General features: G+C 38.0%; 1 long non-coding RNA gene and 1 other non-coding gene across 2 annotated transcripts in view; both read left to right on the top strand.

The window, feature by feature from the left end:
* The first annotated feature begins 649 nt into the window (after positions 1–649).
* Positions 650–27983, top strand: part of LOC105042720 (uncharacterized) — a 63813-nt gene continuing 36479 nt past the window's right edge. Inside the window, exons 1-3 of the long non-coding RNA XR_831577.4 lie at positions 650–944; positions 1045–1123; positions 6502–6568. This is a non-coding gene — a long non-coding RNA (uncharacterized lncRNA). The remainder of the gene's footprint in view (positions 945–1044; positions 1124–6501; positions 6569–27983) is intronic.
* LOC140857708 (small nucleolar RNA R71) lies at positions 17534–17639 on the top strand. Its single transcript, XR_012141200.1, has one exon. It is a non-coding gene; the product is annotated as a small nucleolar RNA R71 (small nucleolar RNA).

The following is a 27983-nucleotide window of genomic DNA, read 5'->3' as shown; positions in this document are numbered from 1 at the left end:
ATCCGATCGCTGCCTCTCTCTAGACGTCCATCGAAACTCATGGCAAACGGATCCAAATAGGGGCCGAATGGACGGCTCCTCCGTCGGAAAAAAATCCAGCCGCCATGGCTCCATAGCCAGTGCTTGGCCGGCAACCACCCACTACCAATAGAGAACCAAGTCTCTCTTTCCAGTCTCCTTAAAATGGAAAAGCAGATGGCCCTGGTCTAGTCCATAGCTTGCCACCTCCTCTTTCAACCCCGCCTGTAACCGAAAGTCCCTTGCCACCACTTCTGTTGCCAATTTTCGATCGAGACTTCTCACCACCACTACCACTGAAGGTGCCCATGCCTTCGATTCCTCCCTCGTGACCTCCTTCAAGAGCTCGATGACTTTTGTGAACCACCTAATAAGCTCTTCCATCTCCTCCAGTGATAGTTCCGGTGAAACCAACACGATGCACTCCTGCACCACCCTCCTTGTGCTTGCTTCTGGCCTATCGCCCATCAATGAAGCCTCACGATGGGTCCTAGGATGGCTCGCCATCCGCATCAGCGCTGATGCCTGTTGCAATCAAGTTGGTCGTGGGCGATCAAGATGAAAATGTTTCAAGCGTGAATCTTAAACTTAAAATACAAACATAAGGGATCTACAACGGTCACTATTCAAACGGTCTGAAAAAGAACATTTTGTAATGTCAATCCAATCACTGTCGCCCTTTCCTTTCCGTCCAGTCCAATCCAACCCTATACGGCGATTTTGGGTATGGTGCTAAAGTTACCATTTTAAGCCAGGGCCCATCCGATCGTATCCAGCCAGGGCCCATCCACAACAACAACTCCTCATGTTGCTATGTGAATGTGGCGGACAGTTCCATGCCAATGTATCAATTTTTCCATTTTTTTCAATGCTTTCCTGCACGTGTCAACCATTTCGGCATCTCCAAACATTTCGACTCCGGATCTGTGCGCGATTTCATTCACTTATTCATTTTTTTTTTCCCTTGTCACATGAGTCCCTCTTTGTTGATTTATTTTTCTCCTACTATTTGATTCCAATGCGAAGGGGCGTGGATTTGAAGCTATGGGTGCTCAGCCAGATCTGCAAGAAAAGAAGGTTCAAGAAAAGATTTTCCTTTTACACGGTCAGTAATCGCTGATTTCTTCTTTCTTTTCTCGCCTATGAATTCATAGCCTATGAATTCATAAGATCCTGATTCCTATGCCAAAGGGTTATTGGATGGTGTGATTCACTATGTGGCGTGAACTAACAGAAGAGAAAAGGATAGAAGTTGAATGTGGAAGTCCGAAACATATCAAGGAGTAGTTCTCGTTTGAATTAAGATGTGCTTGAGAAATTTACTTTTATTCCTTTAAGTAGAAGTGACCCAAATTCATAAAATCTTAATCTAGGGTGCGACTCTCATAGGCTGGATATCGCAAATGATAATTGTGAATTGATTGATAGGTTGGAGCATAATTTAGTTGGATAACTCCTGCATTGATGCTGTAACGAGCCTGGATATTCAGATTTAGGTGCTTCCATGGGCTTGCTTCATTTCTGCATGATAGGAGAATCTTGGATTGTTAATATGAGGCGAAATGCGAAGGATAAGTGGAAACAATTTTTCATGATTTTCACATTCATAATGCATGTGAGATCGTAAACACATCTGGAAAATTGGGTCCAAGATGAGGTCAACACAACTACTTTTAAGTGTACATCTTCATAAATTTTATGCCCAGATGCCTAAACAGAGATTGGATTTGAATTGCATTGCTTACAATAACCAACCCATTAAATGACTTTCGGAATATGTCAAGCAAGGGTAAACCCAAATTGTCACTTCTTAGGCCTAGCTTGAGTTTGGCATCTTGTTGTTATGGTTTGCCCATATAAACAGAGGTAAATTTATATTACTCATGTTAAATAAGAAATAGCCTAGACTCGGTATTGATGATTCCATATCTTTCTCAGAAAAAGAAGCAGCATCAACATCCTGTCTTTCTTAGAAAAAGGCAGCAGCATCAACAAGGATGAGGTCGACTGGCCCTTTCATGTCATCATTGTCTTTGCAAAATATGTATGCTCCTAGTCTGCTTAGTATTGCACCAATGATAAAGGTATTATCAATGGGATAGATGAGTCATTAACACTCATTTATAAGGATGTCAAAGAAGACATCATTCAAGGTCCCTAAGACAAAGAATTTAACATGGATGATCTTCAAATTGCAATTTTTCCTCCATTTCCATGATTTAGGTATTAGTTTTGTTGTTGTTTCTTATTGCTAGGTTTGGGCATATTCATATGCACATCGTACGATACAAGGATAAGATTGTTTCTTTGCTGATGATATGTATGGTTTATAACCATGTTACTATTGGAGTCATACCCTTCTTAAAACAATGATAATGCATTCGAATTGCCCTCTTCTCCTCTTTAGTCAAAAGCTAAGCATGGACATAAATATGTGGTGTAGATATGATACGATATGGATACACTGATATGATAAACCTCCAAAATAGGTTACAATATGGCTAAGATACTTAGGTAAATAATATGTATATTATATGTACACAGTCACACATACATAGGTATGCATGTAAAAAACATCTATAAATGCATAATTGATTATCAAAATAAGATAATCCATACTTCATATGACAGCATCAACTTTTACAAGCTCATAATCTAAGTCATCATTCAAATCCATAGACGCTAACATCTACTTCATATTTTAATATTAACACCATGGGCTATAACATTGACCATTCACCAATGACATTTACAAAGGAGTGCAATATGCCCTCCCTCATATTTGGAGGTACGGCAGAAGTATCTTGAGTGTTTTCGAGGAGTATCTGAATTTTTTCCTTAACTTTGAAAGATAGGATACTTTACATAAGTATCAGATATGCATCTGAGAAGTATCTGATGAGTATTTGTACCCTATATGTATACTATAGGAACACAATATGTGATTTGAAAAGAATCCATGCTTTCTATATCAAAATAAGAGTAGAGATAATTGCATGAACTTGCTACAAAGCAAAGTTAAAAGAACCATGGTTTAGGCTTGATCCCAATTCAGATCTGACCTTTAGACGAGAGGTATCATGCCTTCAAATTTGGACTGAGCTTATCACAGTGAAGACATGACTTGATCTAAAAAAATTCATTTAAAAGCCAAAGTCTAGCTTTAAACCGAGATCTGATAAGGCTGCAAGGTTGAATGTGGATCTCAACCCAACAAGATCTGATCCTACCTAATCGATAATTGATCATGGAATCTAAATCTGAATCCCACTTATTTATGGGCTTGGGTTTGGATCTCCCATTTTCTGACCCCCACATTGAATACCAGATAAACCAACATGGGTCAGAGCTCTATGGCCAGCCTGACCTACAATACCTAATCCTGTCAAATTTGTTAGTATCTATATGAATTGAAATTTAGACATACATGCATATATGCATACATACATATGCATATGCATATATACATGGTTAATTAGTTGGGTTTATGTCAATGAATGCTGTGAGCTAGGATGGCCACAAATTTTTTTTTAAACGGATTTTTTCTATATGTGCAGTGATACTGTAAAAATATCTTGATTTTGTACCTATGAAAGAAATGTATAAAGTAGAATTAGCTTTTTTGGTATCTAGAAGTTCTAGTACCCTAACCTTGAAATAACCTTGACACAATCTGAAAATATGGGGTGAAATCTGTATCTAGACCTACCCTACAACCCATTTCCCCGTTGGACTTAAAAGTAGGATCGCCATCCTGACCTGATTGGACTAGATTCAATTTCTAAGTGGGTTGGGCTGGATTTAGAAACTATAATCAAATTAAATGAGATTGGACTAGATCAAGAAAATCTCTGACCCAACATTTACCCACTTGTGTAGCCCTAGATTCGATATGGACCTGATCTGAAAGGAGACTGGTACCAACCTAGACCTGCTTAAGTGATTGTTTGAATAATGTCTACATCTTAGACCAAAGAAAATTTGGGTGAAATCTAGGTCAAGCTAAACTAGGACCAAACCTAGCCCACTCGAGACCTCAGAGATAGATATTTCAGTTCTAAGTTTTGGTTAGATATAATGTGATGGTAGCAAAATGCTTGAAAAATCAGTTTCTATGAGGATCTCCAATGGTTCTTGTGAAGAATAAATTAACATAAAATGGAAATGCGCACTTATAGTGAAGTTTAAATGTACGTAATGGAACTAATCCTATAAATTTTTTTTTCTATCATAGATTTAGCCTATATTTAAGGATTGTAGCCATCCATACCATCACTCACATGTACTAAACATGCCAAACTCTAATAAATATACATAAACATGAATGCCCATGTAGTTATATTTTCCAGATGCATTCAAGTCATATCATTACTTGAGGTGTCTTTTAGTCTTTGTTAGATGTTCTAAGAACATTTTAGTTAGTTTTTGATCATCTTATGTTGCATTGTTTAATATTTAGTCTGAATTTTCCTCACAAATGATGTTTGATCAAGGTACGTGGTCTTTTTGACCAGATTGTGGGGGTGGATGAGTTATGCACCATATCAAGGATCATGCAAAAAAGGGCATCAGTGGGTACCACGGTCTACCATTTTGCCCCATACCATCCGGTGTACCATTTGATACGGGACATACTGAATGATACTAAAATAAAACCGATACGAAACTCAACTTTGAGTCAATACAAACCCCATATCCTTTGTACCATGGTGTACGACCCGTTTCAAGGCATACCGAGATGTGTACCAACCCATACTGAAGCGTACCATCTTGTATCGAGGCATACCGAGATAAAAATTTAGAAAAATTATTAGAGAGCTATTTCGTTATATAGTGCATACCATACTGTACCGACCATATTGCACCAAATCAGTAAAGTACTGATATGGTACCCGATACCAAGATTGTGGTGCTTGATGGGTATGAATAGATATAGCCACTATGCCTTTGATATAGCCTTGTTTAGGTTATTCTTGGATTTATAAATGTTTTTGTCTAAGCTTCATTCAACCTAAAACTCTAAAAACCATTGATTTGGATCTCAAATTCATGCTCTAATGCATGAATTCAGTGACCAAACAATTTTTAAGCTTCATTTGGTAAAATCTCCATTCTCCCCATTATTTTTTTTTCAATGAAACACAATTTCACTTGGATTTTGAAGAAATAAAGGATTTGAAGAGGGTGAATATTTACTTGGCTAGAATGATTTTCTAGCCTCAAAGATCAAAAATCAAGCTTTGTTCCTACAAGCCAATTTCCTTAGACAGCCTCCACTTTTCCTCACTCTGTTCCCACTATCAAATGTTGGAGAATGATTGCAAATGGTGTTGTTTTAGTCTTTTTGAGTGGTATAGGTGGTATCGCTCAATCAATGCTTAGTTCAAGTTTGTTTTGGGTCAAGTTGACCTTCATCTGCATTGAATCCCTTGATTTTGGGTTGGTTTGAGCTATTCTGGTGCCATTTTCCCAAACCTATGCTCCCTTGTATTGCCTAGGGATCGATACAATATGTAGTACATATTAATGTGTACATACTATACCAACTAGTTTTTTTAGACCTTGGAATTATTATTTCCCTGCCTTAAAAGCACACCAGTTTCCGGAATTACTTAAACCCATTTTGTTGCCCTTCTCGGTGATGACAACATTTCCAGCTCAATTCAAATGCTCATATGTTGCATTAAGTTGTGGTTCGAGAAGGAGGTATGAATTGGTTGATTTCACTAATTACATGAGCAATATGTGTAACTAGAAACAAGTAAATGATTGTAATAAAAGATCACTACATGCCTGTCATCAATGTATGTTCTTTCATAAACCCCATTTAGTTTAAAGATTAGATGTAGAGGAAGGGACATAGCAGGAAGAGGCTAAATGGTCATTTGCAAGGCTCTATGGAAGCCATGATTACATAAATTTGTCAAGAAATCAATTAACTATGCCATTAAACTTATAATACATGAACCCACTCAAACAACTCTTAAAGCAATTAGAAGATTTGTCAAACACATCTCAATAAAAAAATATACTATCTATGACTCTTCATTGGACTTAACAATCCTGAACAACATTTCATAGTTTGTCTCGAAGTCCACTCCAGTCTGTTATTCAAACTTTGTATCCCCTCTTGACCATTATCATGATGAAACTAGCCAATACTTGAAACACAAACTTATCAGACTCGAGGTCATTTTCAACTTGAGTACTACATGCCTTAAACAGATATCGACAACTCAAGTTATGCCTGTGGAAAGACAACTGTCTCATTGGTCCCAAAAAAAGCTGACTAAATCCTAATTGCAACATGAATCCTGATTTACATCAACCTTTGTATAAGTGCCCTCAAATTTGAATAAAAAATTTCATTGTCACTAATACACCGATTTCTATAATGCATGAATTAGCTTATTTAAGAATATATAGTAGGAACATTCATTCTTATTTTTAATTCTGATCAAGTAAAGTTTAATTTATTAACAGCAAAACCTTTCCCTGTCAAGATATGGCAATGCAGTATGACTTGTAGTTCGAAAAGCTTCATGAACAGGTAGGCAAAATTTCATGATTATTTGACAACTTGCCTTGATATGAAAGCTGCCTGTTTGTTGAGTAAAATTATCTGGCTGCTAGTGAGTTCTACCCACATTTACAACTACTTTTCTCAAAAATGACCACGTGCAGATTTAGCTAATTATTCAAACACATATCATCATCCCCAATGTCTCTATGATGAGCAATTAAACATTCATGCCTTAAACTGAATTCTTCTATCCTTGATCAACCAATAAACATTGAAATGTGTTTAAAAGCATCTTAGATAAAAGTATGAAGATTTGGATTCAGCAATCAGAAGATGGATACATACATACATATATACATACATATATATACATATATATGTGAGAGAGATTAGTGACTTTGGAATGTTGATAGCATAAAAGAAGACTGAAGATAGAGGATCAAATCGAACATGTTAATGATTTGAATTGGAAGAAAATCAAAACATTTTACAGATCATCACAAAGTGAGAGAAGAAAAGAAAAGAAGGAAAAAGAAAAAAGATGGGAGAGAATATCAATTCCTAAGCCACAGACATTTTGTTTGATTGTTCAATTTAAATGTTAAAATATGTTTGGCTGCTTATATACATCATAGTTGTCATGACAACTTGATTCATAATTTTCCAAATAATTATATAACCACTGGACCAAGGTTCGTCGTCTCAGTATGAGTTATTGTATCAGTCTAGTACCAAGTGGGTACGGTATAATATCACACCATATCAATACTCAGTATAGGAGCGTATTGTTATGGTACTAGCTCACTCTTTTTATTTTTAATATTTTTGATCCTTATGGTTATTTTAATATTTATGAATCTTTGAAATATGATCTTAGTGTTATTTTATTGTTATTTCATTTGATGTTGGTCCTGGAGACCCTATGGTTGCTTAATGGATGCAATTGCGATAAATAAAAGTAGACAGTACATAGTTTTTAGTTTGAAAATACTTATATCAAATAGATTTGAGTTTCAAAATATATATTGATATCTAGTCCCTTAAGGAGTGTTTATTCAATTGTATACATTCCAATTTGAGTGAGTGGGCTCCTTATCAACCCTCTCCAATAGATTTGCAGCATTCTTTCCTTTCCTTTTCATGCTACTTTGATGAACTATCTTTCCCTAGCTGCCCCACCACCTTGACTAGTCCTACCACCTTGACTGGATTAGGTGCCATAAAAAAAAAAAAGACCTTTTCTTAGCATCTCTCATCATAAGGTTCACCATGCTAATTTGGAGCCGTTCTGGTTGGCAACTGATTCAGTATGGTACAGATCTGTACTGTGTCATTTCGGGGCATATCAAAATTAGGAAAACCAAAGAGGAAGAAGGAGAGATAGTCAAAGAGGGAGGGAGAGGGAGTCAGAGAGAGAGAGAGAGACTTGAAAGCTCTTGTCGTCATTGTCAAGAGGGGGGAAGAATGAGAGAGAAGGAAGGGAGGGAGCGAGAGGGAGAGGAAGGGAGGGAGAAAAGGGGAGGACCGAGGGAAAGCCTAATCCTAACCGGAGAAAGAGACATGAGGGGACAGAAGAAGGGGAAGGGCTGAGAGAAATCCTAATCTTAACTAGGGAGGGAAAGAATTAACAAAAAGCATCGAACATAAATAATTGAAGGAGTCATACTCTCGAACCATCGTGAGTGGCCGAGGGGGAGGGAGGCTCTCTTGCTCTCTCCAACATCCTGAATAGGAGAGGCGGGGGCTCGAACCACACACTTTGCAAGCAGGCAAACTAAGGAGGTTCGGCCACCCCTGCTCTATCACACCTCAATGTGATGGTCTTGGATGTGGAATATTGAGATCCCAACTGGATCTCCTTTGATGGCTGTGGTTGCTCCTATTGCTGGGCATCAGTTAGTTGTGAGCATGGCATGTATCACTGTGCCCACTACTATGTTCAGCCCAACCGCATTTGCTATGATACTAGTTGGTTGAAAAGGTGATCTTGGCTCGTCAAGTTTGGCTAATGCTGGCCCTCAAGCCAACTATTCATACAACCCTCACCATTGTATATGGAGTCATTATGAAGTTTATCATCATATTTCAAGTTCGCCTCTTTATGGATGCACTTCAGTTTGAGCTGTAAATTATAGTGCACAAGTAATTCAGTCTCTTCCAAAGTTTGCCGTCTCGGTGCCAGACCTCATACTGATAAAATCTTACTGTAATATCTTTATACGGTTCAGTACGGTATGGTAGTATCGGTATACTCCGAGATGGTGTATCGGTATGAGATCGATATGGTACGGTATGCTCGGTACCAAGCAATATGGGGAGTACGGCATTCTGTGGTCTCTTCTATGTCAGGTGGTTCCTTTGTTTGATGTGTTAAGGAGAAGGTTGACCAGTTGATCTTGCGACTACTATAAGAGACTAGCATCCAATCGTGTACCACTTAGAGATCCAGAAAGGGAGTGACTTATGGATGACGTGGAGGTCAAAACTTAAGAATCAACATGGGCCAGCCAGTTGGAGTGGTAGAGAGAGGAGATGGTGAGGCACCAAGCTTGGTTTAGACCTTCCTAGTACAAGAGGGATGGTGGACTAGTGGTAGTTGGGTCCTTTTGTGAATAGGGGCCATTATTTGAGCTTCAAGGAGCTAGCCAATTAGGCCTACAAGTAGTGGTACCAGTAGGAATTCATCCACTTGGGACATTTGACTAGAAAGGGAAGAAGAGCTAAGGGGATCTGGATTAACTATTGATGACTTGGATTTGTATGAAATTCTAGACAAAGGTGCAAAGCAGCCCAAGATTTACAAGGATGGTAGGGCAAATGACATGTTTAAGGCAATCGACTAGTTGTTCCATTTAAGCCACAGGCTTGCAGAGATGGCTACAAACACCTGTTGCAATATGGGGAATGCCATTTATTGGTCCGGTTTGTCTTGACCATCGGATGCCCTACAGAGTACATGGTTCACCTTTGAGGATAATATAAAGGACCTTAGGATTTGGTTAACTCCTTCAAGAGTAGATGAGACACATGTTGGTTGAAAATTGTGTGGTAGATGGTTTGAGTCAATTAGGATATGCATCATCAATGTCCTTGTGTACTGTGATAAGACAATTCCATAAGTCCATGGCATGGGTGCTTTTGACCAAGTACATGTCTTCTAGAACATTCTGAAGTTGATGAGGAGATGAATGATGCAAGAAGTATGTTATATAGCTGGTTGCAGAAAATTAACCCCCATACAAGAAAACCAGAGAGCTTCTAATCGAGAGGCCATATACATGTGGTCCTTTGTGCCTCCCACCGCATTTATTGGCCTTCAAGGACTTCAATCAAATATGCCAAGTGCAGTTTGTGGTGGGGATTGCTCAAACCATTTTTAGTTTCAATACAACCACCATTGGGTATTGGTACTAGTGAAGAAGCAAGTGGGAAGAGACTTACAAAGGCCTGTAGTGACATGCTTTGCCACCTACCATATTGACCTGAAGAGAATCATTAACAAGAAGTCAAGGCTCAGGGCCAAGATCACAGAGTGCAGAATCTTCTACGCATAGAGAAAAGTAGAGGGGAGAAGAATAGACGAGATAATTGTGGGAACTTAATTCTAAGCAGCCTGAGGAGATAATGAAGGTTGTTATGCTTCTGTATTGAGAATTGATGGTACTTGACAGTGAGAAATGCCTTTAGATGAGGTACTTGTTCCCAATGATTCAAATCCCATGGGATGGGTACATCCTGATACTTCATTGGGATGCCCTTTTTATATTTTTTCTTAAGTTTTAAATTTTCTCATTGATTTTATTATTTGTTAAATATATTTGGACTTCAAAAATGTATTGAAGGTTAATTGACCTTCGTCTTCCTCTTTTCTCTCTCTTTCTCTCTCTTGGACTTGTGCTAGGTGTAGGGTTGATGAGCAGTAGCCCTTGACCCCTTTAAAGAGGTAGGGAGATGATGCGTAGTCGTTGATAGCACCAAAAATAACTCTACTCACTACGTAGGTAGGATGAGTCGAAATCGTATCCTCAGGGATCTTGGGCTAAGTTGAGATTGCAAGATAAAAGAAAAAAATATTGTTTTTGATTTAGAAAATAAATTATCTTAAAATTGAGGTAATTAGAAAATAAAGAGCTCGGGAGTTTTGAATTACTTTGCACTAGCAGAGTTGTATCTCTTTTTTTTTTTTAATTAAATGAATGTGATTAATCTTAGAAAAAATATCTGTCTTTCCTCGGCACGCTCTGTACCCGTAGATCACGGCACGTCTCTGGAAAGTACTAGATAAACAACTCTTCTTTCCTCGGCACGCTCCGTATCCGTAGATCACGGCGCGTCTCCGGAAAGTAAAAGTTGTTCCTAATATTAATCTAACAAGAAAGCATAAATAAAAGCATATAAAAGGGAGCAAATAAAGAACTCATGACAATTTAAATAAAAAGCATAATCTTTATCGCATATAAAGAAATACAAGAAAGTTTAGAACAATAAACCATCTCTGTGTCGTTACAAAATTTCTTCTCCACTCCCGAGACTGCTAGCCTAGCTGCTCATGAAGTAGTCCCTTTCTATTCCTCTATGCAAGGCTCTAGAAGAATTTCTGGGCTCCCCTTCTAATGGGAGTACAAAAGCCTTTTTATAGGTATTAAGAGGGAGGAGTTTTACATGGTTTTCCGATGTGGGACAAAAAAATATATATAAATTTTTTCACTTGAGGTATTTCCAAATAAAAAATTTTTTCCTTTAATTTGCTCGCCCCTGTGTCTGCGGTGCGCGCCTGCTTGCGTCCGTCCCGCCCGCATCCACGCTCACCCGCGCCGCATCCTGCCCGCGTCCCGCGTCAGCGCCCGTCCCGCGTCCACTTTCTTTTGTTTTGAATTCACGTGAAACCGCCCAAAGCCTTTGAATTCATGTGAAACCGCCCAGAGAAAATCAACGTGAACCAACCTTTTCACATACCAAAAAGAAACTTTTGTTTCTTTACAATGACATCTATATCCTTTTGGATTCCTTGCATAGTATCTTCATTTTCTATAATACCGGATGTGTCTTTCTTTTATTTTAATTTTATTTTAAGTCCAAATTTCTTCAAACTTGAGTCTTTTTGATCTATGAATCGGACTCTTTGTATCGGCGATCATCTTTCCTGTAAAACATAAAAAGAAGCATCAAATTCTTAATAAATAAAATAAATTAAATATGATTTTCTGCTTTAAATGACTTAAATTAAGTGTTTATCACACCCCCCAACTTGAATTTTGCTCGTCTTCGAGTAAAATAGATATATCAGCATTGTGTACCAACTCGGTTTTGAATCAAAAATTAGGTTAGGCATCCCAAAAGGTAGATGATACTTGGTCAGACCATTAAAGAGATATTTCATTGGATTATCAATTTGACCCAATTAGTGGTTGAGTATTAACTAAAGAAATTTTAGAGCTTTTCTTTCACCAACTCCCCACTTTACTCTTTAAATCCTCTAACTTAATGGGAAAGAGGTTTATTATCTTCTTGCAATTTAGTCCCCTTAATATATATATATATATTATTATTATTATTATTATATTTTTTTTTAAATATATAACATTGCCTACCTTTTTACGCGAACCATAACGCTTACTTAGGCGAAAGGGCCCGGTTACTCAGTAGGAAACCAATGTTTTTTTTTTTTTTTTTTTTTTTTTTTAAGGAGAATTTTTGCATACCTCGATCTTTCCACCCAATTTCTCATGAAGCAGATTCTTTATTGAGATCAGTAAGAAGAGGGATTGTAGAATCACTCCTAAAATTTGATCTAGTTTAAACCCTACCATTCATTGGGTTTTCTTAATAATTTATTCCTCAGTATCTCTAAAATTATCTTGACCGTTAATCATTCATTTATTAGGATGCCTAATAAAATTTGAATCCACAAAACTAATTATTTCTGACCATACTCGAGGATTTGATTAATTTCCTTTCCCCCCCAACTTAATTTACATTGTCCTCAATGGAGTAGGAAAGCAAAGAAAATAAAAGGAGAGAGTGCACCTGGGATAATTTTGCTTCGGAAGTTGAAGATAGCTTCATTGATTAATAGGCTCTTATTCTAAATTTCTGCAGCTGCGGTAAAGTAAAAAAATATGAAATCGTTGGGTTGCCTCCCAACAAGCGCTAAATTTTACGTCTTCAGCCAGACTGAATTGAGTATTATGACAGTTTTGGATCCACTAAATCAATAGATTCAATTAATTCTCCATCACTAATTCCATCTATGTAAGGTTTCAATCGTTGACCATTCACTTTAAAAGTGTTCCCCTGTTTAGGATTTTTGAGTTCTATAGCTCCATGAGGAAATACCTGAGTTACAATGAAAGGTCCGTCCCAACGTGAGCGAAGTTTTCCAGGAAACAGACGCAATCTAGAATTGAAGAGCCAAACTTTTTGATTGGGCTCGAACGTTTTTCGTGCAATAAATTTATCATGATATGCTTTAGTTCGAGCCTTATAAATTTTGACACTCTCATACGCTTCATTGCGTAGCTCTTCAAGTTCATTTAATTGGAGTCTCCTATTGGAACCTGCATTTTTCATATCAAAGTTAAATTGCCTTATGGCCCAAAATGCACGATGTTCCAATTCCACCGGCAAATGACAAGCTTTTCCGAATACAAGTCGATAGGGAGACATTCCTATGGGTGTTTTAAAAGCAGTACGGTAAGCCCATAATGCATCGTCTAAGCGAAGAGACCAATCCTTTCTATCGGGCCTAACCGTCTTTTCTAGGATATGTTTAATCTCCCTATTTGACACCTCTACCTGACCATTAGTTTGGGGGTGATATGGTGTGGCCACTTTGTGTGAAATATTATATTTTTTCATAAGTGCTTCAAAATGTTTATTCGTAAAATGAGTCCCCCCATCACTAATGATCACCCTTGGGAAGCCAAATTGACTAATGATGTTTCGTTAGATAAAACTAATTACAATTTTATTATCATTAGTCTGCGTAGCTATTGCCTCCACCCATTTTGATACGTAATCAACTGCCACTAGAATATATTCAAATCCAAATGAGGCTGGAAAAGGTCCCATGAAATCAATCCCCCAAACATCGAAGATTTTTACTACTAAAATGGGGGTCAGCGGCATCATATCCTTCTTGGATAAATTTCCTGTTTGCTGACATCGCAGACAACTTCGGCCAAATTCATGTGCATCCTTGAAAAGTGTTGGCCAATAAAACCCACTCTGCAGTACTTTTGCTGCAGTTTTTCTTCCACTAAAATGTCCCCCACATGCTGAAGAATGGCAAAAAGTGAGAATGCTTTGGAATTCACTCTCGGGGACACAACGGCGAATAACTTGGTCAGGACAGTATTTGAATAGTTCAGGTTCTTCCCAGAAATAATGTTTAATTTGCGAGAAAAATCGATCCTTTTCTTGTTTTGTCCAGTGAGAAGGTACTTGTCCTGTTGACAAGTAATTGACAATATGGGCAAACCATGGAGGACGGCTAGAGGAGATTGCGAAAAGTTGTTCGTCAGGAAATTTTTCTTTGACCTCATCTATGCCTATCGTGTGTTCCACTAAGATCCTGGAGATGTGATCAGCTACCACATTCTCAGAACCCTTCTTATCTCGGATTTCCAGATCAAATTCTTGTAAAAGAAGGATCCATCTGATCAAACGCGGTTTAGTATCTTTCTTTGAGAGTAGATGTTTTAGAGCCGCATGATCAGAGTAAACTAGGACCTTAGACCCTAACAGATATGAGCGAAATTTTTCAAGGGCAAACACTACTGCTAGTAGCTCTTTTTCTGTTGTGGTGTAGTTTAATTGGGCATCGGAAAGAGTCTTGCTAGCATAATAGATCACATGTGGCTCCTTATTGATTTTTTGGCCTAAGACAACACCTATTGCAAAGTCAGAGGCATCACACATAATCTCAAATGGAATGGACCAGTCAGGGAGTTTTATTATGGGTGCTGTTGTCAGGGCTGTTCGTAATGTGTTGAACGCTTTCAAACAGTCTTCATCAAAGACAAATGGTATATCCTTGGCCAACAGATTGCACAAGGGTCTTGAAATCTTGCTAAAGTCTTTGATGAAGCGTCTATAAAATCCGGCATGACCTAAGAAAGATCGTATTTGTCGGACCGAAGTAGGGGGTGGTAGTTTTGAAATGACCTCAACTTTGGCTTTATCTACCTCGATCCCTTTTTCAGAAATAATATGTCCTAATACAATTCCTTTCCGCACCATGAAATGGCTCTTTTCCTAACGTAGGACAAGATTTGTCTCCATGCACCGTTTAAGAACTTTGGAGAGATTATGGAGACAATCCTCAAAGGTGGTTCCAAACACAGAAAAATCATCCATAAAAACTTCAAGACATTTGTCCACCATATCCGAAAAAATGGCCAGTATGCACCGTTGAAATGTAGCGGGTGCATTGCAAAGCCCGAATGGCATACGCCGAAAAGCGAAGGTGCCATAAGGGCAGGTGAAGGTAGTCTTTTCTTGATCATCCGGAAATACAGGTACTTGATTGTACCCTGAATAACCATCAAGAAAACAGTAGAAACTTTGTCCTGCTAACCGTTCTAGGATTTGGTCGATGAAGGGCAATGAAAAATGATCCTTCCTAGTAACGGCATTCAGTTTTCTATAATCTATGCATACTCGCCATCCAGATGATATGCGAGTTGGAAGTAGTTCACCTTCTTTGTTCTCCACCACAGTAATACCAGATTTCTTAGGTACTACTTGAGTGGGACTGACCCATTTACTATCGGATATGGGGTAGATGATTCCAGCATCTAACCACTTTACCACCTCTTTCTTTACTACTTCACGCATGTTTGGGTTCAATCTCCTCTGCATATCTCGATGGGGTTTGGCATGTTCCTCAAAATGAATATGGTGCATGCAAATGGAGGGATCAATTCCTTTTAAATCGGCAATGGACCAACCGATAGCCTCTTTGTGTTCTTTCAGAATACCAACTAATTGTGCTTCCTGATTAGGGGTCAAGTCTGATGCAATAATTGCTGGGAGGGTGTCATTGAGTCCTAAAAATACATACTTAAGCGTAGCAGGAAGAGGTTTCAATTCTAACGTAGGTGGTGATTCTAAAGATGGGACTATTGGTGTACTGGCTAATGTGGGCAATGGCTCATACTTGATTGTCCATGGAGGAGTGGTTTTATCATATGGTGTATCTAACAAGATGTTAACTTCTTTCATATATTCCTCAAAGTCACACACTCCAAAGTGAGCCAAGCAGGTATCTAAGGGGTCTGGTGCTAGAATTAGGGGTGTTGCATCTTCTATAATATCTTCTAGTGTATCTACTTCGAAGCAACTATCCATTGATGGTCCTTGGGAAGCATTAAACACATTCAGTCTTAGTTTCTTATTCCCAAACGATACGTCCATGACTCCTGTCCTACAATTAATGCATGCATTTGCCGTAGCTAGGAAGGGTCGTCCTAAGATAATGGGAATTTGTCTGGGGTTGCCACTTAATTCCATATCGAGAACTAGAAAATCAACTGGAAAGTAAAACTCATCTACCTTGACCAAGACATCCTCAAGCATTCCTCGTGGTTCCTTAATTGATCTGTCGGCTAACTGCAGTGTGACTGATGTGGGTTTCAGTTTTCCGAATCCAAAAAGTTCATACACCGAACTAGGTAAAAGATTCACACTTGCCCCTAAATCCAGAAGAGCTTTTTCAATGTGATAATCTCCTATAACACAGGAAATGATGGGGGCTCCTGGGTCCTTAAGCTTTGGAGGAGTGGCATGCTGGAAGACAGAACTAGCCTGTTCAGTGAGACGTACTTTTTTTGGGATTTGTGATCTAGATTTACGTTTTTGGGTGCACAAATCCTTCAAAAATTTGGCATAAGCAGGGACCTGTTTGATTGCGTCTAGAAGGGGAAGATTAATTTGGACTTGCTTAAACAATTCCAACATCTCATCAAGTTTTCCTCCCTTCTTATCTGCAGGAATAGGGGCTTTCAGGGCATCCGGAAATGGGGCTTTAGGCAAGTAAGATGACTCCGGTGCAGTTGGTTCCTTCTCTATTTTCAGGTCCTCCTTGTTCTTGGGTGATTTGGATTCGGTTAGAGGTTTAGGGTCGGTCTCATTGGTTTTACTAGTGTGTTCAATGACCTTCCCACTTCTCAAAGTCATGATTGATTTGGCATGTTCAGAAAAAGCTTCTAGGGTATTTGAACTCTCAATCACAAATTGCCCTCTTGGGTTGGTCTCGGGTTGGCTAGGTAATTTTCCTCCTTCCCTCCTACTAAATGCAGTTGCTAGTTGACCTATTTGGGTCTCTAGCTTAGCAATGGATTGTGTGTGGGAGTTAAGGGTCTGAGCTGTGACCAGTAGTAGATGGTTGAGGAACATTTTGGAATTGATGGTATGGTCCATGCCTATATGTTGGGTCTTGATATTGAGGTCGAGGTGTGGCAGGACCAACCACTGGTTGTGGTCTCCAGGAAAAATTTGGATGGTTTCTCCAGCCGGGGTTATAAGTGTTCGAATATGGATTGTTTCCTGGTCTGCGAGCTTGTTGGACTTGAGCTTGCTGAACCTGCTCGTGCACAAACTCAGGAAATTGAGGTGCGGCTGGGCATTCACTAACAAAATGGTTCGGACTTGCACACAATGCACAAACTTCTTGGATTGGGTTAGGTGGAATCGGGGATTGTCCAGTATTTAGAAGACGATCTAATTTTTAGGACAGTTCATCTACCTTTTGATGGATATCTATGGCATTTCCTACTTCATATATTCCACCTCTTTTTGGGTTTAACATGGGTTTATCTCTAATAGAGGCAGACATATGATGTAATGAATTTTCACTTAAAATTTCAAACAGTTGCCATGCCTCATCCTCACTTTTCAGTATGAATGTCCCACCGCATGATGCATCGACCATTTGTCGATGTCTTTCAGAGAGCCCATCATAAAAACATTGGATTAACTGCCACTTGGGTACAGCATGGTGGGGACATTTTCTAATAAGGTCCTTTAATCTTTCCCATGTTTCATGAAACATTTCTCCATCTAATTGGGAAAAACTAGTTATGGCTTTCCTTATTTGATTCGTTTTTCCTATGGGAAAATATTTCTTGAGAAACTCTCCTTGCAGCTGGTCCCAGGTTGATATAGTCATGGAATCCAAAGTATGTAGCCAGTATTTGGCTTTGTCCTTAAGTGAAAAAGGGAATAATTTTAACCTAAGAGCATCATCGGAGAAGTTGTGAATTTTGACAGTTGAGCATATCTCAAGAAATTCTTCAAGATGTTTATAAGGGTCCTCATTACTAAGTCCATAAAATGAAGGTAACATTTGGATTATACTGGACTTAATTTCATATTGAGTGGCCTCCACAGGGGGCACTTGAATACAAGGAGAGTAGGTATATGTGGAAGGAGTAAAGTACTCCTTCAATTGCTTGGGTGGATCATTTTCCTGATTTCGGTCCATATTTTTATGTCTGTTGGCTCTAAAGGTTCTTTCTATTTCTGGATCAAAAGATTGGATTTCTGATCGTAACGATCTACGGCCAAGCATACACCTTACAATTATACTGTAGAGCAAACACAGAAAATTTTTCTTTTTATAATATATATTTTTATAATAAAGTGAGAAAAGAATGAAGAAAATCTAAAGAGAAGAACCTAAGAATCTTAAATCTATGAAAAAGGAGAAATTAATTAATGTTTAGATGTTAATTGCAATCAACTTAAACAATCATAGACTCTCTATCCTAAGGTTAACTTAGATCTAGACAGCTCCTAACTTTCAAGACCGCCTTTGAGCACTCCAAGCTCAAGACTGACTAACTGACTCGGCCAGGTAAGCGTAAGATGTGGGAGGTTCCCTGCTCGTTGCTTTCCTTAGACACCAACTGAGTTGGCCAGGTCAGTCAACGGAACCAATTGAAAACCACTTTCTTTAACCATTTGCCTTAGACACCGAGCAATTAACCAATCCACACTCGGTTCAACTCTAGAGCTTTCTTATCCTATTGAGCTCGAAATTCCTAGGGCTGACGTCTAGTTGATTTTAAATTAAGATCTAGGTTATGCAAATGCAAGGGAGTGATTTGTGGGCCAAGGAAGGGTGATCAAATCCCCACCTTATCTGGTTAATGGGTTATTGCCCTTAAGATTAATTATGGAGATGCAATGCAAAGAAACAAAGTGTCCAATCAGGTTAGAAATTTTTATATTTGAGATTACACTATTTTAGTTAAGTGTTATGAAATGTCAGTGGCTTTTTTTTTTTTTTAATTTATAGTTTTATCTTTTTATATATATTTTTTTTTTATTTTTTTTAGTTTTGCAAGAAAATAAATTTAAGTGATTAAGTCTAAAAAGCAATAAATCACTAGGCTATAAAAAGTAGCAAATTATTCTAAGCAGAAAAATTTCTAAGATTAAAAAGTAGTAAATTAGTTATGCAAGGTAATTATGCAAATAAGATTATCTAGCTAGAAAGCACTGGAAAAAAAAATTAGAGCGAGAAATAAAAATTGAAAAGCATTTTTTTTAAAATTTTTTTTTTTCAATTTTTTAATTCAACCGTACCAAGATCCCCGGCAACGGCGCCAAAATTTGATGCGTAGTCGTTGATAGCACCAAAAATAACTCTACTCACTACGTAGGTAGGATGAGTCGAGATCGTATCCTCAGGGATCTTGGGCTAAGTTGAGATTGCAAGATAAAAGAAAAAAATGTTGTTTTTGATTTAGAAAATAAATTATCTTAAAATTGAGGTAATTAGAAAATAAAGAGCTCGGGAGTTTTGAATTACTTTGCACTAGCAGAGTTGTATCTCTTTTTTTTTTTAATTAAATGAATGTGATTAATCTTAGGAAAAATATCTGTCTTTCTTCGGCACGCTCCGTACCCGTAGATCACGGCACGTCTCTGGAAAGTACTAGATAAACAACTCTTCTTTCCTCGGCACGTCCCGTATCCGTAGATCACGGCGCGTCTCCGGAAAGTAAAAGTTGTTCCTAATATTAATCTAACAAGAAAGCATAAATAAAAGCATATAAAAGGGAGCAAATAAAGAACTCATGACAATTTAAATAAAAAGCATAATCTTTATCGCATATAAAGAAATACAGGAAAGTTTAGAACAATAAACCATCTCTGTGTCGTTACAAAATTTCTTCTCCACTCCCGAGACTGCTAGCCTAGCTGCTCATGAAGTAGTCCCTTTCTATTCCTCTATGCAAGGCTCTAGAAGAATTTCTGGGCTCCCCTTCTAATGGGAGTACAAAAGCCTTTTTATAGGTATTAGGAGGGAGGAGTTTTACATGGTTTTCCGATGTGGGACAAAAAAAAATACAAATTTTTCCACTTGAGATATTTTCAAATAAAAATTTTTTCCTTTAATTTGCTCGCCCCTGTGTCTGCGGTGCGCGCCTGCTTGCGTCCGTCCCGCCCGCATCCACGCTCACCCGTGCCGCGTCCTGCCCGCGTCCGCGTCCCGCGTCAGCGCCCGTCCCGCGTCCACTTTCTTTTGTTTTGAATTCACGTGAAACCGCCCAGAGCCTTTGAATTCATGTGAAACCGCCCAGAGAAAATCAACGTGAACCAACCTTTTCACATACCAAAAAGAAACTTTTGTTTCTTTACAATGACATCTATATCCTTTTGGATTCCTTGCATAGTATCTTCATTTTCTATAATACCGGATGTGTCTTTCTTTTATTTTAATTTTATTTTAAGTCCAAATTTCTTCAAACTTGAGTCTTTTTGATCTATGAATCGGACTCTTTGTATCGGCGATCATCTTTCCTGTAAAACATAAAAAGAAGCATCAAATTCTTAATAAATAAAATAAATTAAATATGATTTTCTACTTTAAATGACTTAAATTAAGTGTTTATCAGGAGACAATCCACATCAAGTTTGGGACCTGATCCCACATTAAAAAAAGCAATTAGCAACATTGCATGTGGTCAATGGAGCACACTTCCCTAGTTTTGCCTAAGGATCGGGGGACCCAAGGCCATCAGGTGTGGGACCTGGTCCCACATTACTTAGAAAAAGGGTATCACATGAGGGTCGAGCAGAGCAGGGGACATGTTTTTTCTTGCAGTTTCCTTCATAAACTGATAGCTTCTAGTCTCCCAAATCAACAAGATGGGAAAGCGGATCACTCGTTTCACCCCTATCCTAGGAAACTATCACAAGATAGGTGTGGTGCTTCATGTGTGAGGGATTTAGTGTCCTGCATTCATCCCATGCCCATCTCAAAAGAATGGGATGGAACGTGCAGGATGACCCTATCTGGGCTATACTTAAATCATTGCTTGTTCCATGTAATGGAAGCAACAAAGGTGGAAATCAAGAAGATTGTGCTACAATCTATTAAAATTTATGAACTGATACTTGTAGATCATTAAGGAGAGATGAGACAGCCAGATAAGGCAGTTCTTTAATGTGGTAGGTAAATTATAATACAAATTGAATTCCGACTCTTAAATTTTATTGAATAAGGTCATGAGGTGTTTGCTGATCTGAGTCATACTTTTATAGCATATTACATCAAACCTATATACCAGTACCAATTAGGGGTGCAATCAAGGTTTTAAATCCTATTGGACGTGCTATCTTGATTTTTCTATGGAACGGGATGCACCGCCGTCCCGTCTCGTCCCGACACTTGGGACAAAAGATGTCCCAAGACATCCTGACTGGGATGTTGGGATACTAGTGGGACGGTCCTGTCCCGATATATAGGATGGTACCCCGCCCCGATGTCCCGCGGGACATCCCGTCGGGACCTGAATCCTTTGGTACAATCGAGCCTAGCCAAGTGAAGTAGTTAGAAGCTCGAGCTCGACTCGACTCAAAATACTCGGACTCGAAACTTGGTTCAAGATCGATCAATCCTTAATATCCCAAGCTCGAGCTCAGTTTGATGAAAAATAGATCGACTCGACTTGAATATTAATTGAGTTATATTTGAGCTTGAGTTTGAGCTCGAAATCAAGCTTTAATCTACTAATAATATATATATATATTAATATATATATTATAAATAAAAATAATATTATTAAATATATATATATAAATTCGAGTAGCCTCGCGAGCTTTCGAGCCTAGTATTTTGCTATTCAAGCTCAATAATAAGTGAGTCAAGTCGAGCTCGAGTAGCTCGCAAGCAGCTCAACTCGTTTGCACCTCTAGTACCAAGGTGCAATAGGCTTTGATGATAACCTCCTTTATTTGTTAAGAAATGTGGTGTATAGGCTCCAACCTAGTGTGGGCATCATCATGCTTCATATAAATGAGGCAATTTAAAGTGTAGAAAATGGAAATTCTAGTTGATCAACCCCATTGTAGGATGCCATTAATTTTGTTAACCATGTTGTTAAGATCAGGATTGGATCGTAAATTGTAGAAGGGAGAGTTGGATTGGATTGTGAATTATAAGATTTTTTTTTTCATTTTTGCCTAAAAATGTAAAAATATGTATAAAAAAGACAAACTGAAAAAACTAGTATAACATTTGTCATCCAAAATGCTATGTACAATTGTACACAATTAAACATTAGATTCAAAAGTCCCATAGCTATGAAAATTAGGATCTAAAGTCTACTCAATCTACACCTACAAATCACAAGAAAGAACTACGTCCAAGACAAACAAAAATATTGTATTACAAAACACAAGAAAGGATAACTAGATAAAATAAACTACTAAAAAAATAATGATTAGAACTTAGAAGACTCATATGGTTATGTTGATCAGAGGTTTATCTGAAGCCAAATCTTTCAACAAGAACGTGCCTTTGGTTCTCCCTTGATATAAAACTACATGGGAAGAATAGCTCTCAGATTCAGATCGAAAAGCCCTGAATTCAGAGCTATCTTTTGCCCCCTCCAAATGCCCCAGAATCTTTTTTTTCTTTCCTCCTTGGAGAACAAGACATGAACCCTGATAATGTTTAATTAGTGTTTAAAGGGCATATAGTGAGATGTGAGACAATAAAATATCTTTTTATTGAACAATATAAAGAAATAGGGGTGGTCATTGTTTCCTTTGTGCAAAAAAGAGAAGGACGTCACTGTTCATGCATGAAATAGAGACGATGCCCTGTTCTCATGTGCGAGCACCACCCCTTCAGTGGATGGATGATTTGTGGATTGAACAAGTCATGATTCAGATATCACAATCTAAACATTGGATCCTATGATCTTTCCTGATTGCAATCCAGTGATCCAATCTGGTTCAGGTTCATATTTTTTAACCCAGATCTTGCAATCTTGATTGTGGGTTAGATGACCTTAACTTCATTTTTTGTTAGTGTTTTGTAGACGAAGCATTTAAGGAAGCCATAGGGAGTTTTGCTGAACCAAGAGCTATTGTTCGAAACTAGCTTCCAATATTGATTTTGACTGTGAGACCGATATCTGTTTTCCTTGCTGACGGCTGGCCATCTAGATTAATCTAGTCTAGATCCTCTCCTATACTATCTTCTCTAGTGGTTTCAAGTGGAACTGGTTCACAATGGCTCTTGTCAATAGCAAATAAAGCACTGGCCTTGCATAGTGAAGGTTAAGGAATCTGATCTATGTGCTCCACCTGAAGTTGAAATTCAAATTCATCACTCAGGATCCATATTAGAAGTATGAAGATCCATTTCATAAAGACTTTGTTTTTTCTTTAAAAGGATTCAAATTCAATAGTAATTTAGCTCCAAGATGGGACGACTGGGGCAACCTAGAATTGGATGGGCTGAGCGATCCTCCTAGACTAGCTGAATTTTTAGTAGAGCTAGCAGGGATGGATGTCAATTAGTGGCTAAAGGAGAACATGTTATCTTGGTTTCAATTAGTGGCTAAAAGAGACCATGCCATCATTTTTGTAGGAGTAGGGGCAGGCAAAAATGGACTAGTTTATCACCCATTGGAAGATCTAACAAGTGGTATGATAGCAAGATGATGAGAGGAGGTTGTGGCTATAAAACATGGGCCTCGAGGACCAAGGATGATGAAGGGAAGCCCAACTGGAGGCAATTGGTGTGCTGGGTCTAGTTGGCCCAACCAAGGGCAATCACTGCATTGGGGCTAAGGTCTAGAAGTCCTAAACATCCAACTGAAGGGACAACCAAATAGAAGCTTAAAGGACACAAAGTCAGTGGGTTGATTTAAAGGTAGTTAATAATTTACATATCTAAGAAAATGCAGGTAAGACTCCTAAGCCTTCAATGTCAGCCAGCCAAGATCATCTAATACTAGCAATGATGATAATGACAATCAATCAATTACAGGGTTGGAGGCTATGGTGGAACGGTGGTGAGCCATAGAGTCTCAGTCTGTTCACTAGTTAGGAGGCTTTGATTATGCCACATGGGATCAAGACAGCAGTGGGCATAGACATGATCAATCAAATGATGATGTGGGACAATGAATGGTTTAGAGGGGATATAGGATTGTCCAAGCACATGATCATCGATGATACTGATGATGTTGTACGTTGAGTTGGTTTTTTTGGATGTGTTCGAATCTAACTAGGTTCCTTGTATGCTAGATATGTCTGCTAGTTGGACAATTAAAGTGGAAATTGTGGCCCCAAACCAATATATCCGTACTCCTAATCATCATATATCCGTACTAGCAATGATGATAATGACAATCAATCAATTACAGGGTTGGAGGCTATGGTGGAACGGTGGTGAGCCATAGAGTCTCAGTCTGTTCACTAGTTAGGAGGCTTTGATTATGCCACATGGGATCAAGATAGCAGTGGGCATAGACATGATCAATCAAATGATGATGTGGGACAATGAATGGTTTAGAGGGGATATAGGATTGTCCAAGCACATGATCATCCGATGATACTGATGATGTTGCACGTTGAGTTGGTTTTTTTGGATGTGTTTGAATCTAACTAGTTCCTTGTATGCTAGATATGTCTGCTAGTTGGACAATTAAAGTGGAAATTGTGGCCCCAAACCAATATATCCGTACTCCTAATCATCATATTCTGGAGAATACAGTCCTCAATGGTCCATATGGAGGGTACATTTTACAGTAATAGTATGTTGCTATCAGGGGAGCTATCGGGGACATTATTAGCCATAGTATTCACAGTTAAAGTGTGGGATGGTATCCACGTTGGCATCTGATCTAAGGTGCTGACTGCAAACATGATTCAGACACCTATGAGTCCCATAAACACTCCATACGAAACTAGAAGCAAGATGGATGATTACTTGCTTTCTAAAAGTGTTTATAACTTTTTTTATCCATGTTATGATTGATAGGTCTTTTTTTATTGTTATTTTCTTTATTTTTTTTCAGGTCATTCCATGTTGAAACCCATAGGACCCTATGTTTTAAGGTTTTTATATGTTATAAGGCCTAGTCCTAAAAGATTAATGAAAATAGAAAACGTTATACATATGAAACAATAAAAGAAGTGAATAAAACAAAAGGTCATTTTTAGTTTACCGGTTTCGGTTGGTACAGTGCGATGCACTGTTTTAGGAAGATGTTGGTGCCATATTGACCCAATACTTGACTGGTACAAGTATCGAACATATACTTAAAACATTAACTAGAAAACCAGCACGTGCAATGCATGCTGGATAAGTGAAGGAAAAGAGAGTCATAAAGTTTAATTTGTTTAGGAGTCGAATCAAAGAGTCCAATCCAAGGTTCGCTGTACCGTACCGGACGGCATGCCGGTCCCGAACGGTACGTACAGGTACCGTACCGTATCGACACAGTATGCCTAGGCTATCGGTCCGGTACCGGTACATAATATTTTTTTTAATTTTTAATTTTTTTTTAGATTTTTGAAGTTAATAATTGATAAATACAACTTCAATATGGCATTATATTGCATATTATTGACATATTTGGGTTCAATTTGGAGTTAGGTTGTGGTACAAAGACTCTTGATCCAAAATTTTAAACATATATTTATTTACATTATATTTCAACTATGTCATCTTAAAACTAAAGAAAAAATATATAAAATACGTATTAAAATGTATCTAAATATTTAAGTACAAAGCGCAATAACTGATATACGAACCTTAAGATGTACTCTGCATTTAATTTCTTGTCGACTGTCTGTGATGTCGTAGATGTCTGGATCATCAACATAGTCTGAAGGGATATCAGTCCAACCTTTAGCCAAGCTGCACCGTACTCTCGAATATTCATCATCCCATAAGGCATCCTCTTGGATTGTAAGACATCTCAGACCTTTCGCTAAAATTCTGACTCTGAGAAGTATCCTCGAGATGATGGTACAGTTGTGGAGGAGCCCATCCAAATATGCCAGTAGCAAAATCTGATCCTAAGATGCTCCAGGCTGCATAGGATAGTAACCACTAGAAGATGATGCCTCGGATGCACCATATGCATATGGATCATAAGGTGGCTATGGATAATAGGATCCATAATGCGAGGATGATCCAGATACATCCATGAACCCTACTCCACGTGCAAGATCGTCCACAGTATATATATATAATTAAAATATATGCAAGTATAACAAAATACGATAGTTTAATGATAATTAAAATAATTATATATAATTTTAAAATAATTTTAATAATTATTTTAAAACTTATAAATTCAAAATAAATATGTTATATGCTTCAAATAATATTTTTAAATTAACTAAAATATAACACTATTTTTATATATTTTTTATTTTATAATTAACTTTTTTATTTAAATAATTAAAAAAATATTTTTTTAATTTTAAATATTTGAAAAAAAAATTAAATTAGATTTAAGTAGCTTGAATCATTCTAAACATGATTCCCAAACTCTATTTTTTTTCTAAAATTTATTTTTTTTATTTTTAAATAAATAAATATTTAAAAATATTTTAAAAAATATAATTAATAAAAATTAATAATTTTGGTGTCATCGTGTAGATCTTCCAAAGATCTATCACATATAATTAAATCATACCAAAATCATAAGATTTTGGCATGATTTTCTCCTATTTTTATTTTACCTCATTTTTATCCTATTTCTAACAACAAAAATAAAAAAAAATATTTACTAACAAAATAACAGATTATCTTACCTCCGGTCAAAGATCAGCCTCTTCTCAAATCACTCCTCCAATTTCACGAAATTGTCTTCTTTTCTAATATTTTGGAGGTCTCAATGATTAAGTTGCCTACGGTCATGGGTGTTCTTTGAGAACTCTCAAAGAACACCGAAGGCCTGGTGCTTATTAAAGCACCAGGCCCTCCCCCCATGTGAAGTGGGCCACACCCATTTCTCTCTCCCCTCCCTCCCCCAACCACGTGAAAAGGCCCCCATCTTCCCCCCTCCCCCTTTTCCATGGGCGGTACGGTTCGGTTCACCCTGAACCGGTCCAGAATCGAGCCGTACTGTCCGATTCGGGCGGTATGGGCCCGAACTGCACCGAACCGGGCGGTTCGGTGCGGTTCGGGTTCCTTTTTCGAAAAACAGGCCCGAACCGGACCGATAAGGGACCGGTCCGGCTCGGTACGCCCCGTACCGGGCGGTTCGGTCTGGTACGGCGAACCATGGTCCAATCTATATAGAGTTGAATTAGAGAAAGAAATGGAGTCTAGTCTATTTGAGAGTTTTATGAATGGGGTTTGATTTATATGGAAAAGAAAGAGGAAGAGTATGTGGTAGTTACGTCGGTGTGTTAGTGGGATAATTAATATATTTTTTCAGATAAATGGGAGGGGTATTCTTGGCATAAAAAGTGGCAGGTGGAATCAAAAAGGAATACTCCCTGATTTTAAAATTATCTATATATAATATAGGTAAGAAAGCTGTGAGTAACACATATTTTATCAAAATGACTATAGCAATATTTTTATGCTATATCCAGAAACCTTCTGTTCAAATAGGGTTCTAAGAGCATCAATGAATATTTGCAGACCTTTAGAGGTGTGGAAGATGACAATATTTATCAGTCTTGAAAGGATATTCATAGGCAAAAACACCACCACCACCACCACCACGTGTTTGTTAAAGAACTTGGGTCTAGCCCAAAAGCTTACAAGGTTTGGTGCAAGAAAGCCTGAGATTAGAATTTGTATAACGCTTAGGAGTTCATACTGCAATCAAGAATCTAGAGCCCATTTATGAATTGGACCCAAGCCTAGATGCACTAGGGCTGGACATGAGTTCTAACACTTGGTGTACAAAAGTATTGTTAAACTTGAGGTTTGACAAATGTCAACCTAACCAAGAGCAAAACCAACATTCTTAAACATGAGCCCGCATGTTATCACATTGTCTCTCTCTCTCTCTCTCTCCCTTTCTCTCTTCTTATCCACCATCTCATTCTTCTTTCCCCTTTCATCACAAGCACCAACAATGTTTCTCTTGCACAGCCCATTGTTCTACCTAGACATGGAAAATGGAATTCATCATGGTGATTCATAAGAATATATGCAAAA

This window comes from Elaeis guineensis, chromosome 4 (assembly GCF_000442705.2).
Source record: "Elaeis guineensis isolate ETL-2024a chromosome 4, EG11, whole genome shotgun sequence".
Taxonomy (NCBI): Eukaryota; Viridiplantae; Streptophyta; class Magnoliopsida; order Arecales; family Arecaceae; genus Elaeis; species Elaeis guineensis.
The sequence above is the reverse complement of the archived record's forward strand: the minus strand, read 5'-3'. Positions and strand labels throughout refer to the sequence as shown.